This window comes from Schistocerca serialis, chromosome 8, assembly GCF_023864345.2.
Source record: "Schistocerca serialis cubense isolate TAMUIC-IGC-003099 chromosome 8, iqSchSeri2.2, whole genome shotgun sequence".
NCBI classification, from domain to species: Eukaryota; Metazoa; Arthropoda; class Insecta; order Orthoptera; family Acrididae; genus Schistocerca; species Schistocerca serialis.
Window position 1 is genome coordinate 139110066 of NC_064645.1, and position 13331 is coordinate 139123396.

Here is a 13331-nt window from a genome sequence, read left to right on the forward strand (position 1 = left end):
GGTTGAATGAGGTGATCGTAGTTACGTTAGTCTCTCGGAGAGAAGTCGTTATGAAGTCTGTAATATTCAATCGCGACGTAATTTCTGTGCTGCATCGTCAGTGTGAGGGTGCGAGCGATGTAATAAACATGCTGTGGTGCTAATACACTCTCAGGAGAGGTTTCATGCAGTGACTAGGCACGCTTGCCTAGCAGAGAGAAGTTGGCATGGATTCTCTAGTATTCAATCGTGACGCAATTTCTGTGTCACATCGTCAATGTGAGGGGGCGAAAGTTCATCGGGTTATGGTGAATTTGGAACAAGCTACTGGACTCCCAGTAGAGGTTCCGTGTCGTGACTGTAGACACGTTAGTCTCTCAGAAAGAAACCGACATGGAGACTCTAGTATTCAATCGCGACGCAATTCCTTTGTGGCATCGTCATTGTGAGAGTACGAGGGTTACAGTAAAGGGTTTGTTTAGCGTCAGAAACAAGCTAATGCACTTCCAGGGGATGTTCCATGCTTTGACCGTAGACAGGTTATTCTACATCTACATCTACCTGATTGCTCTGCAATTCACATTGAAGCGCTTGGCAGAGGGTTCATCGAACCACAAACATACTATCTCTCTACCATTCCACTCCCGAACAGCGCGCGGAAAAAACGAACACCTAACCTCTCACTTCCAGCTCTGATTTCTCTTATTTTATTTTGATGACCATTCCTACCTATGTAGGATACTTTGCAACTGATACTGGTCTTCGGATGACCTTACTAGACGGTAAATTACAGAATCATCTGCGAACAACCTAAGAGAACTGCTCAGATTGTCACCCAGGTCATTTATATAGAGCAGGAACAGCAGAGGTCACAGGACGCTTCCCTGGGGAATACCTGATATCACTTCAGTTTTAATCGATGATTTGCCGTCTGTTACTACTATTATTCTCTCGGAGAGAAGTCGAAATGAAGCCTGTAGTATTCAATCTTGACGCAATTTCTGTGTCACATCGTCAGTCTGAGGGTGCGAAGGTTAAATGGGTTGTGGTGTAGTGGAAACAAGCTACAGGAGGTAATCATAGCGTTGTTAATCTCTCGGAGAGAAGTCGGTATTGAGCCTGTAGTATTCAACCGCTACACAATTTATGTGTCGGATCGTCAATGTGACTGCACGAGGGTTACAGTAAAGTGGTTGTTTTGCATCGGAAACAAGCTAATGCACTTCCAAGGTATGTTCCATGTGGTGGCCGTACACACGTTATTCTCTCGGAGAGAAGTCGGTATTATTCAATCTTGACGCAATTTCTGTTTGGCATCGTCAATGTGAGGGTGCAAAGGTTACAGTACACAGGATGTGGCGCATCGGAAACAAGCTACTACACTCACAGGAGAGGTTGCATTCGATGAACGTAGCACCGTTTGTCTGAGCTGCCATCCCGCAATGAGTCAGCTACCTTTGTGAGTACCTCCCTCACACAATTCTTGTTCGAGAGGGGAGCCACTCGAATTCCAGCTCATCGTCTTCTTCTCCCTCGGTATCCTTGGGCTCCACTGTCTGCGTAACTGCAGAGGCAGAGGGGGCGGCCGTTTCCGTGGGGGCCGTCTTCTTGTTGTCGGTCGGTGCCCCCGACTCCGTGTCCACCTGCCTAGCAGCCTGCGTTGCCGCATCGGCCAGGGAGGCGGTCTTCTGAGTTGCAGCGTCCACCCCCACCGGGAGCCCCACAGTGGAGGCGGGTGCGGGGGCAGGCGTCTGCTTCTTGAGAGACCGCAGCTCTTTACGCAGCTGCTAGAGCTGTCGGTGAACAGAAACGAGCTCGTCTTTGAGTGCGGCACGTTCGGCCGCGAAGGCTGCTTGCAGGTTGGCCATAGCGTCGTCGGTGGCAGCTTCGAGTCGGCGCGGCTCTCACCCCTCGCCAAGGCGGGAGGGGGGGGGGGGGGGCGGAGCGGCCGTCTTGGCACCAGACACCACCGCAGGTCGTGTTGCGGGGTTCTGGGTGCGGGACTCCTTCAGATATCTGCAGCTGAGCGAGTTCGCGGCGTGAGGACCGCCGCAGTTCACGCATTTGCTTGCCACCCCTCGTGGCTTGGTGCAGCTGCGAGTGTCGTGGGCTGCTGCGCACTTTAAGCACGCAACTCGCCGTGGGCCCCAGTTGCTGGCATTGGTAGCGATGCATCTCACTGCGAGTCCGCTGGGTGCGCTTCGGCTGTCGTCGGCGGCGACCGCTGCCTCTGTGACCACCCATCACGTTGACGAGTAGCTCTAGCGCACCTACGAGCTGCTTCCTCTTGCGTCCAGACATCTTGGTCTAGTAGCATAGGGGAGCGACGATAGCGAAGTGAGCCGCAGCGAGTTGAGCAGCGGAGTCCGACGCGTGCGTGACCCGTCCGTGCGTGCGTGCGTCCGTGCGTGCGTGTTTCCACGTGGTGACTATTGACACTTTAGTCTCTCGGAGAGAAAGTCGTCAAGGAATCTGTACCATTCTATCAGCACGCAATTTCTGTACAGCATCGCCAATGCGGATTTGTTAGTGTTACAGTAAACAGTTTGAATTGCATCAGAAACACCCTGGAGAAGTTGCATTTGCTTCTGATGGAAACAAAGGTGTCTCTGGTAGCTCCCTCACATTCACATTGACGATGCAACAAAAAAATGACTTCGTAGTGGAATACTATAGCCTCCAAGACGACATCTCTCCCAGAGACTAACGAGTCAACGGTCACCAAGTGGAACCTATCTTGGGACTCCTTCAGCTTCTTTCCGATGCTGTCCTAATTGTTTATTGTAACCCTTTCACCTTCACAGTGACGTTGCAATACCGAAATTGAGACGCGATTGAAAACTACAGAGATCATGACGACTTTTCTCAGAGAAAAACGGTGGATACAGTCACCGCAAGTCACCTCTCCTGGAAGTCCATTAGCTACCTTGTCAATGAACCTACACTTTGACGATGCAACAAAGATATTGCGTCGCGGTTCAATAACACAGACCCCAAGGGGGCATCTCTCTGAGAGACTAACGTGTCTACAGACACCGTGTCGAACCATTCCTGGGAGCCCTTTATCTTGTTTCTGATGGAGTCCAAATTGATTATTGCAACCCCCTTACCTTCACATTAATGGTGCAATACTGAAATTGACTAGCGACTGGATACTACACAGTTCACGACGACTTTCCTAAGAATAAACTGTGGCTACGGATACCGCAAGTCACCTCTCCTGGAAGTCCATCAGCTTGCATCCGATGGAAACCAACGTCTTTACGGTAACCCTCTCACCTTCACATCGACGATGCCACACAGAAATTGCGTCGCGGTTGAATACTACAGCTCCAAGGTGGCATCTCTCTGAGAGAATAACGTGTCTACGGTCACCAAATCGAACCTACTCTGGGAGACCTTTAGATTGTTTCCAATGCAGTCCAAATAGTTTATTGTCACCCTCTCACCTTCAATTTGACGATGCAACAAAGAAATTGCTTCACGGTTGAAAACTAAAGACACCAAGGCGGCATTTCACTGAGAGACTAACGTCTCTACGGACAGCGAGTCGAACCTTTCCTAAGAGCCCTTTATCTTGTTTCCGATGGAGTCCAAATTGTTAATTGCAACCCTCCCACCATGAAATTGACGGTGCAATACTGAAATTGAGTTGCAATTGAATACTAACGAGTTCATAACGACTTTCCTACGAGAAAAACGGTGACTACGGATACTGCAAGTCACCTCTCCTGGAAGTCCATCTGCTTGCTTCCGATGGAAACCAACGTCTTTACGGTAACCCTCTCACATTCACATCGATGATGCAACACAGAAATTGTGGCGTGGTTGAATACTACAGCTATAACGCGGCATCTCTCGGAGAGACTAATGTGTACGTTGTCACCAAATGGAACCTACTCTGGGACACCCTTAGATTCTTGCCAATGCAGTCCAAATAGTTTGCTGTTCCCTCTCACCTTCACTTTGCAAATGCAGCAAAGAAATTGCGTCGCGGTTGAATACTACAGACACCAAGGTGGCATCTCTCTCAGAGACTAACGTGTCTACAGACAGCGAGTCGAACCTTTCCTAAGACCCCTTTATCTTGTTAATGATGGAGTCCAAATTGTTTATTACAACCCTCTCACCTTCACAATGACAATGCAATACTAAAATTGAGTGGCAATTGAATACTTCAGAGTTCATGATTTCTTTCCTAAGAGAAAACTGTGGCTACGGATACTGCAAATCACCTCTCCTGGAACTCCATCAGCCTTCTTCCGATGGAAACAAACATCTTTAAGGTAGCCCTCTCACCTTCACATCGACCATGCAACACAGAAATTGCTTCGCGGTTGAATGCTAATGCTCCAAGGTGGCATCTCACCGAGAGACTAACGTGTCTACAGTCAACAAATGTAACCTATACTGGGAGACCTTTACATTGTTTCCAACGCAGTAAAAATAGTTTATTGTAAACCTCTCACCTTCACTTTGACGATCCAGCAAATAAATTGCGTCGCGGTTGAATACTGCAGACACCAAGGTGGCATGTCTCTGAGAGACAGAGGTGTCTACAGACACCGAGTCAAACCTTTCCTGGGAGCTTTCCATCTTGTGTCCGTTGGAGTCCAAACTGTTTACTGCATCCCTCTCACCTTCACAATGACGGTGCAATACTGAAATTGAGTCGCAATTGAATACTAATGAGTTTATGATGACTTTCCTAAGAGAAAAACTGTGGACACGGATACTGCAAGTCACCTCTCCTGGAAGTCCATCTGCTTCCTTCCGATGGAAACCAACGTCTTTACGGTAACCCACTCACCTTCACATTGACGATGCAACAAAGAAATTGCGTCGCGGTTGAATACTACAGACACCAAGGCGGCATCTCTCTGAGAGACTAACGTATCTACAGACACTGCGTCGAACCTTTCCTGGGAGCCGCTTATCATGTTTACGTTGGAGTCCAAATTATTGATTGCAACCCGCTCACCTTCACATGGACAATGCAATACAGAAATTGGGTCGCGATTGAATTCTAATGAGTACATGATGACTTTCCTACGAGAAAAATGGTGGCTACGGATACCGCAAGTCACCCCTCCTGGAAGTCCATCAGCTTGCTTCCGTTGAAAACCAGCGTCTTTACGGTAAACCTCTCACCTACACATCCACGACGCAACAGAGAAATTGCGGCGCATTGAATAGTACAGCTATAACGCGGCATCACTCCGAGAGTCTAACGTCTGTGTTGTCACAAAATGGAACCTACTCTGGAACACCTTTAGATTATCAAAATATCCACGGGTGTGCTGCCGGTCTATAGTGTCCAACGGGCACAATATTTCGGCGATCATACATGTCGCCATCATCAGGTGAACTGACGGACTGAGCTCCTGTGAACGTGCCGGCACGGAGATCCGTACGCTATGGCTGCTCAGAGGGAACTGGGTTCGGTCGCGGTGGCGGCCGATTTAAATACCCTCAGCCCGCGGCGCGCTCCCTCGTCGTCCGCGCCCCGCGCCACGGTCGCGCGGTGGAACATATTGCGACGGCGTCTGAGATGACGTCGGTTGATGGCTCTGTCCGCCGTGATGATGGCGACATGTATGATCGCCGAAACATTGTGCCCGTTGGATACTATAGACCGGCAGCACACCCGTGGATATTTTGATTATCAAATACGCCGGGAGAAACTCAAGAATCGCACCTTTAGATTGTTTCCAATGCAGACCATATAGTTTATTTATTTATTTATTGTTCCGTGGGACCAAATTAAGATGAAGCCTCCATGGTCATGGAACGAGTCAGTACATGAAATTATAACACGTTATTAGAAACAGATAAAATTAAATATAAACAAACATATTCAGGTGACAAGTCGTAAGTTTAAATAAAGAAAATCATAAATGTAACACTGGAATTTGCTTAATTTTTTAGCTCTTCCAGGAGCTCCTCGACAGAATAGAAGGAGTGAGCCATGAGGAAACTCTTCAGTTTAGACTTAAAAGAGTTTGGGCTACTGCTAAGATTTTTGAGTTCTTCTGGTAGTTTATTGAAAATGGATGCAGCAGAATACTGCACTCCTTTCTGCACAAGAATCAAGGAAGTGCATTCCTTATACAGATTGGATTTCTGCCTAGTATTAACTGAGTGAAAGCTGCTAACTGTTGGGAATAGGCTAATACTGCCAACAACAAACGACATTAAAGAAAATATATACTGTGAGGGCAATGTCAGAATTCCCAGACTATTGAATAGGGGTCGACAGGAGGTTCTCGAACTTACACCACATATAGCTCGAACATCCCGTTTTTGAGCCAAAAATACCCTTTTTGAATCTGAAGAATTACCCCAAAAAATGATACCATACGACATAAGCGTATGAAAATATGCGAAGTAGACTACTTTTCGTGTTGAAGTGTCACTTGTTTCAGATACTGTTCTAATGGTAAATAAAGCAGCATTTAGTTTCTGAACAAGATCTTGGACATGGGATTTCCACAACAGCTTACTATCTATCCGAACGCCTAGGAACTTGAACTGATCCGTCTCGCTTATAATATGCCCATTCTGTCTGATCAAAATATCGGATCTTGTTGAATTGTGAGTTAGAAACTGTAAAAACTTAGTCTTACTGTGATTTCACATCAAATTATTTTCCACAAGCCACAAACTTATTTCAGGAACTGCATTATTTGATGCTGTTTCAATATTACGCACAAGATCCTTCACTATCAAGCTGGTGTCATCAGCAAACAGAAATATTTTTGAATCACCTATAATACTAGAAGGCATATCATTTATATAAATAAGAAACAGCAGCGGCCCCAGCACCAACCCTTGGGGAACGCCCCACTTAACAGTGCCCCATTGGGACTGAACATCACTACCACACTCAATATTGCGGAGAATTACCTTCTGCTTTCTGTTCTTAAAGTAAGAGGCGAACCAATTATAAGCTACTCCCCTTACTCCATTATGGTCCAACTTCTGCAGTAATATTTTGTGGTCAACACAGTCAAAAGCCTTCGTTAAATCAAAGAAAACACCTAGCATTCGCAAACATTTATTTAATCCGTCCAAAACCTCACAGAGAAAAGAGAATATAGCATTTTCAGTTGTTAAACCATCTCTAAAACCAAACTGAACATTTGACAGCAAATTATGTGAATTTAAATGCTCCAGTAAACTTGTATATACAATCTTCTCAATAACTTTAGCAAACACCGATGGCATAGAAATAGGTCTAAAACTGTCAACACTATCAATGTCTCCCTTTTTATAAAGTGGCTTCACTACCGAATACTCTAATCGGTCAGGAAACCGACCACTCCTAAAGAATAGTTATAGATATGGCTAAGTACTGGGCTAACATACATAGAACAATACTTCAGTATTCTGCTAGATACCCCGTCATATCCATGAGAGTTCTTAGTTTATTGTAACCCTCTCAGCTTCACTTTGACGACGCAACAAAAAAATTGCGTCGCAGTTGAAAACTACAGACACCAAGGCGGCATCTCACTAGAGAGAAACGTGCCTACAGACACCGTATCGAACCTTTCCTGGGAGCCCATTATCTTGTTTCCGATGGAGTCCATGTTGTTTATTGCATCCCTCTCAACTTCACATTGATAGTGAAATAGAGAAATTGAGTTGCAATTGAATACTAACGAGTTCACGACAAATTTCCTAAGAGAAAAACGGTAGCTATGGATACCGGAAGTCACCACTCCTGGAAGTCCATCAGCTTGCTTCCGAAGGAAACCAACGTCTTTATTGTAACCCTCACACCTTTACATCGACGATGTAACACAGAAATTGCGTCGCGGTTGAAAACTACAGATACCAAGGCGGCAAATCACTGAGAGACTCACATGTCTACAGACACCGAGTCGAACCTGCCTGGGAGCCTTTGTCTTGTTTCCGATAGAGTCCAAATTGTTTATTGCAACCCTCTCACCTTCGCATTGACGGTGAAATACCGAAATTGAGTCGCGACTAAATTATACAGAGTTCATAACGACATTCCTAAGAGAAAAACGGTGGCTACGTGTACCGCATGTCACCTCTCCTGGAAGTCCATCAGCTGGCTTCCGATGGAAACCAACGTCTTTACGGTAACCCTATCACCTTCACATATTCGATTCAACACAGATATTGCGTTGCGTTTGAATATTACGGCTCCAAGGCGTCATCTCACCGAGAGACTAATGTGTCTACGGTCACCAAATGGAACCTACTCTGGGAGACCTTTAGATTGTTTCTAATGCAGTACAAATTGTTTACTGTAACCCTCTCACCTTCACCTTGACGATGCATCAAATAAATTGCGTCGCGGTTGAACACTACAGACACCGAGGCAGCATCTCTCTGAGAGACTATCGTGTTACAGACACCGAGTCGAACCTTTCCTAGGAGCCCTTTATCGTGTTTACGATGGAGTCCAAATTGTTTATTGCAACCCTCTCATCTTCATATAGACAATGCAATATTGAAATTGAGCAGCAATTGAATACTAACGAGTTCATAACGACTTTCCCAAGAGAAAAACGGTAGCTACGGACACCGCAAGTCACCTCTGCTTTCAACCCATCAGCTTGTTTCCGATGGATACAAACATCATTACGGTCATCCTCTCACCTTCACATCGACAATGCAACACCGAAATTGCGTCGCAGTTGAATACCACAGCTCCAAGGCGGCATCTCTCTGAGAGACTAACGTGTCTACAGACACCGTGTCGAACCTTTGCTGGAAGACCTACGGATACCCGCAAGTCACCTCACTTGGAAGTCCATCAGCTTGCTTCCGATGGAAACCAACACCTTTACGGTAACCCTCTCACCTTCACGTCGACGATGCAACACAGAAATTGCGTCGCAGTTGAAAACTAGAGATAGCAAGGCGGCAAATCACTGAGAGACAAACATGTCTACGAGACCGATTCGAACCTATCCTGGGAGCCCTTTATCTTGTTTCTGATGGAGTCCAAATTGTTTATTGCAACCCTCTCACCTTCACATTGACGGTGCAATACTGAAATTGAGCCGCGATCTATCTATACAGAGCCTATAACGACTTTCCTATGAGAAAAACGAGGGTTACGGAAACTGCAACTCACCTCTCCTGGTTGTACATCAGCTTCCTTCCGATGGAAACCAACACCGAAATTGCGTCGCGGTTGAACACTACAGCTCCATGTTTGCATCTCACCAAAAGACAGACTTGTCTACTGTCACCAAAAGCCACTTACACTGGGAGACCTTAGATTGTTTCCAATGCAGTCCAAATAGTTTATTGTAACGCTTTCACGTTCACTTTGACTATACAACGAAGAAATTGCGTCGCGGTTGAAAACTGCAGACACCAAGGCGGAATCTCTCTGAGAGACTAACGTGTCTACATACACCGAGTCGAACCTTTTCTAAGAGCCATTTATCTTGTTTCCGATGGAGTCCAAATTGTATATTGCAACCCTCTCAACTTCACATTGATGGTACAATACTGAAATTGAGTAGAGATTAAATTATACAGATTTCATAACGACTTTCCTAAGAAAAAACGGGGGCTACGGATACTGCAACTCACTTCTCCTGGTTGTATATCAGCTTGCTTCCGATGGAAACCAACATCTTTACGGTAACCCTTTCACCTTCACATAGACGATGCAACACAGAAATTGCGTCGCGGATGAATACTACAGCTCCAAGGCGGCATCTCCCCGAGAGACAAACGTGTCTACGGCCACCAAATGGAACCTACTCTGGGAGATCTTTACATTGTTTCCAATGCAGTCCAAATGGTTTATTGTAACCTTCCTACCTTCACTTTGACGATGCAGCAAAGAAATTTCGTCGCAGTTGAACACTACCGGCACCAAGGCGGAATCTCTCTCAGGAACTAACGTGTCTACAGACACCGAGTCGAACCTTTCCTGGGAGCGGTTTATCTTGTTTCTGATGGAGTCCAAATTGTTTATTGCAACCCTCTCACCTTCACATTGACGTTAAAATACTAAAAGTGGGTCGCGATTGGATACTACAGAGTTCATGATGACTTTCCTAAGAGAAAAACGGTGAATACGGATACCGGAAGTCACCTCACCTGGAAGTCCATTAGCTTGCTTCCGATGGAAGCCAACGGCTTTACAGTAACCCTCTCACCTTCACATTGACGGTGCAATACTGAAATTGAGTTGCGATTAAATACTACAGCTCCAAGGCGGCAACTCTCTGACAGGCTAACGTGTCCATGGTCACCTGATGGAACCTACTCTGGAAGACCTTTAGATTGTCTCCAATGCAGTGCAGATAGTTTATTTAACCCTCTCACCTTCATTTTGACGATGCAACAAAGAAATTAATACTACAGACACCAAGGCGGAATCTCTCTGAGAGACTAATGTGTCTACAGACACCGAGTCGAGCCTTTCGTGGGAGCCCTTTATCTTGTTTCCGATGGAGTCCAAATTGTTTATTGCAACCCTCTCACCTTCACATTGACGATGCAATACTGAAATTGAGTCGCGATGGAATACCAATGAGTTCATGACGACTTTCCAATTAGAAAAACGGTGGCTACGGTTACTGCAAGTCACCTCTTTTGGAAGTCCATCAGCTTGTTTCCGATGGAGACCTATATCTTTACAGTAACCCTCTCACCTTCAGAACGACGATGCAACACAGAAATTAAGTTGCGGTTGAATACCACAGCTCCAAGGCGGCATCTCTCCGAGAGACTAACGAGTCTACTGTCACCAAATGGTACCTACTCTGGGAGTACTTTAGCGTGTATCATATGAAGTCGAAAATGTTCATTGTAACCCTCCCATCTTTGCATTGATGGTGCAATAGAGAAATTGGACGTGGTTGAATACTACACCTTCCAAGGCGGCATCAATCCGTGCGACTGACATTTCTAACGTCACCGAATGGAACCTATCCTGGGTGACCTTTTGTTTGTTTCCGACACACACCAAATAGTTTATTGTAACCCCCTCACCTTCACTTTGACGATGCAACGAAGAAATTCCGTCGCGGTTGAAAACTACAGAGTTCATGACAACTTTCCTAAGAGAAAAAAGGTGGCTACGGATACCACAAGTCACCTCTCCTGGAATTCCATCAGCTTGGATCGAATGGAATCCAACGTCTTTACGGTAACACTCTCACCTTCACATCGACGATGCAACACAGAACTTGCGTCGCAGTTGAATACTACTCTTCCAAGGCGGCATCTCTCCGAGAAACTAACGTGTCTACTGTCACCAAATGGAACCTACTCTTGGAGACTTGTATTCTGTTTCCAATGCAGTCCAAATACTTTATTATAACCCTCTCACCTTCACTTTGACGATGTAACAAAGATATTGCGTCGTGGTTGAATACTACAGATATTAAGGTGGCATCTCTCTGAGAGACTAACGTTTCTACAGACTCCGAGTCGAAGCTTTCCTGGGAGCGTTTTATCTTGTTTACTATGGAGTCCAAATTGTTTATTCCAACCCTCTCACCCTCATATTGACGTTGCAATACTGAAATTGAGTCGCGATTGAATACTAACGAGTTCATGATGACTTATCTAAGAGAAAAACTGTGGCTACGGATACCGAAAGTCACCTCTCCTGGAAGTCCATTAGCTTGCTTCCGTTGGAGACCAACGTCTTTACGGCAACCCTGTCACCTTCACATCGACGATGCAACACAGAAATTGCGTCGCGGTTGAACATTACAGCTTTAAGGCGGCATCTCTCTGAGTGACTAACGTGTCTACGGTCACCAAATATAACCTATTTACGGTGACCTTTAGTTTGATTCCGACACAGCCCAAATTGTTTATTGTAACCCTCTCACCTACACATTGACAGTGCAATACCGAAATTGAGTCGCGTTTGAGTACTACAGAGTCCATGAGAGCCTTTCTCCGAAAAAAAAAGCGGTGGCTATGGTCACTGTAATCCACCTGTCCTTGAAGTCCATTAGCATGCTTCTGATGGAAACCGCCATGTTTTCGGTAACACCCTCACCTTCACATTGACGATGCAACACAGAATTTGCGTCGCGGTTGAATACTTGAGATAACCAAGGCCGCATCTCTCTGAGAGACTAACGTGTCTATGGACACCGAGTCGAACCATTCCTGGGAGCCATTTATCTTGTTCCAATGGAGTAAAAATTGTTTATTGCTACCCTCTCACTTTCACATCGACAATGCAACACAGAAATTGCGTCGCGGTTGAATACTACAGCTCCAAGGCGGCATCCCCGTTTTCAAGAAGGGACGTCGAACGGATGTGCAGAACTATAGACCTATATCTCTAACGTCGATCAGTCGTGGAATTTTGGAGCACGTATTACGTTCGAGTATAATGACTTTTCTGGAGACTGGAAATCTACTCTTTAGGAATCAGCATGGGTTTCGAAAAAGACGATCGTGTGAAACCCAGCTCGCGCTATTCGTCCAGGAGACTCAGAGGGTCATAGAGACGGGTTCCCAGGTAGATGCCGTGTTTCTTGACTTCATCAAGGCGTTTGATACAGTTCCCCATAGTCGTTTAATGAACAAAGTAAAAGCATGTGGACTATCAGACCAATTGTGTGATTGGATTGAAGAGTTCCTAGATAACAGAACGCAGCATGTCATTCTCAATGGAGAGAAGTCTTCCGAAGTAACAGTGATTTCAGGTGTGCCGCAGGGGGGTGTCATAGGACCGTTGCTATTCACAATATACATAAATGACCTTGTGGATGGCATCGGAAGTACACTGAGGCTTTTTGCAGATGATGCTGTGGTGTATCGAGAGGTTGTAACATTGGAAAATTGTACTGAAATGCAGGAGACTCTGCAGTGAATTGACGCGTGGTGCAGGGAATGGCAATTGAATCTCAATGTAGACAAGTGTAACGTGCTGTGAATACATAGAAAGATAGAGCACTTATCATTTAGCTTCAAAGTAGCAGGTCAGCAACTGGAAGCAGTTAATTCCATAAATTATCAGGGAGTATGCATTAGGAGTGATTTAAAATGGAATGATCATATAAAGTTGGTCGTTGGTAAAGCAGATGCCAGACTGAGATTCATTGGAAGAATCCTAAGGAAATGCAATCCGAAAACAAAGGAAGTAGGTTACAGTACGCTTGTTCGCCCACTGCTTGAATACTGCTCAGGAGTGTGGGATCCGTGCCAGATAGGGTTGACAGAGGAGATAGAGAATATACTACGGAGAGCAGCGTGCTTCGTTACAGGATCATTTAGTAATCGCGAAAGCGTTACGGTGATGATAGATAAACTCCAGTGGAAGACTCTGCAGGAGAGACGCTCAGTAGCTCGGTACAGCCTTTTGTTAAAGTTTCGAGAAC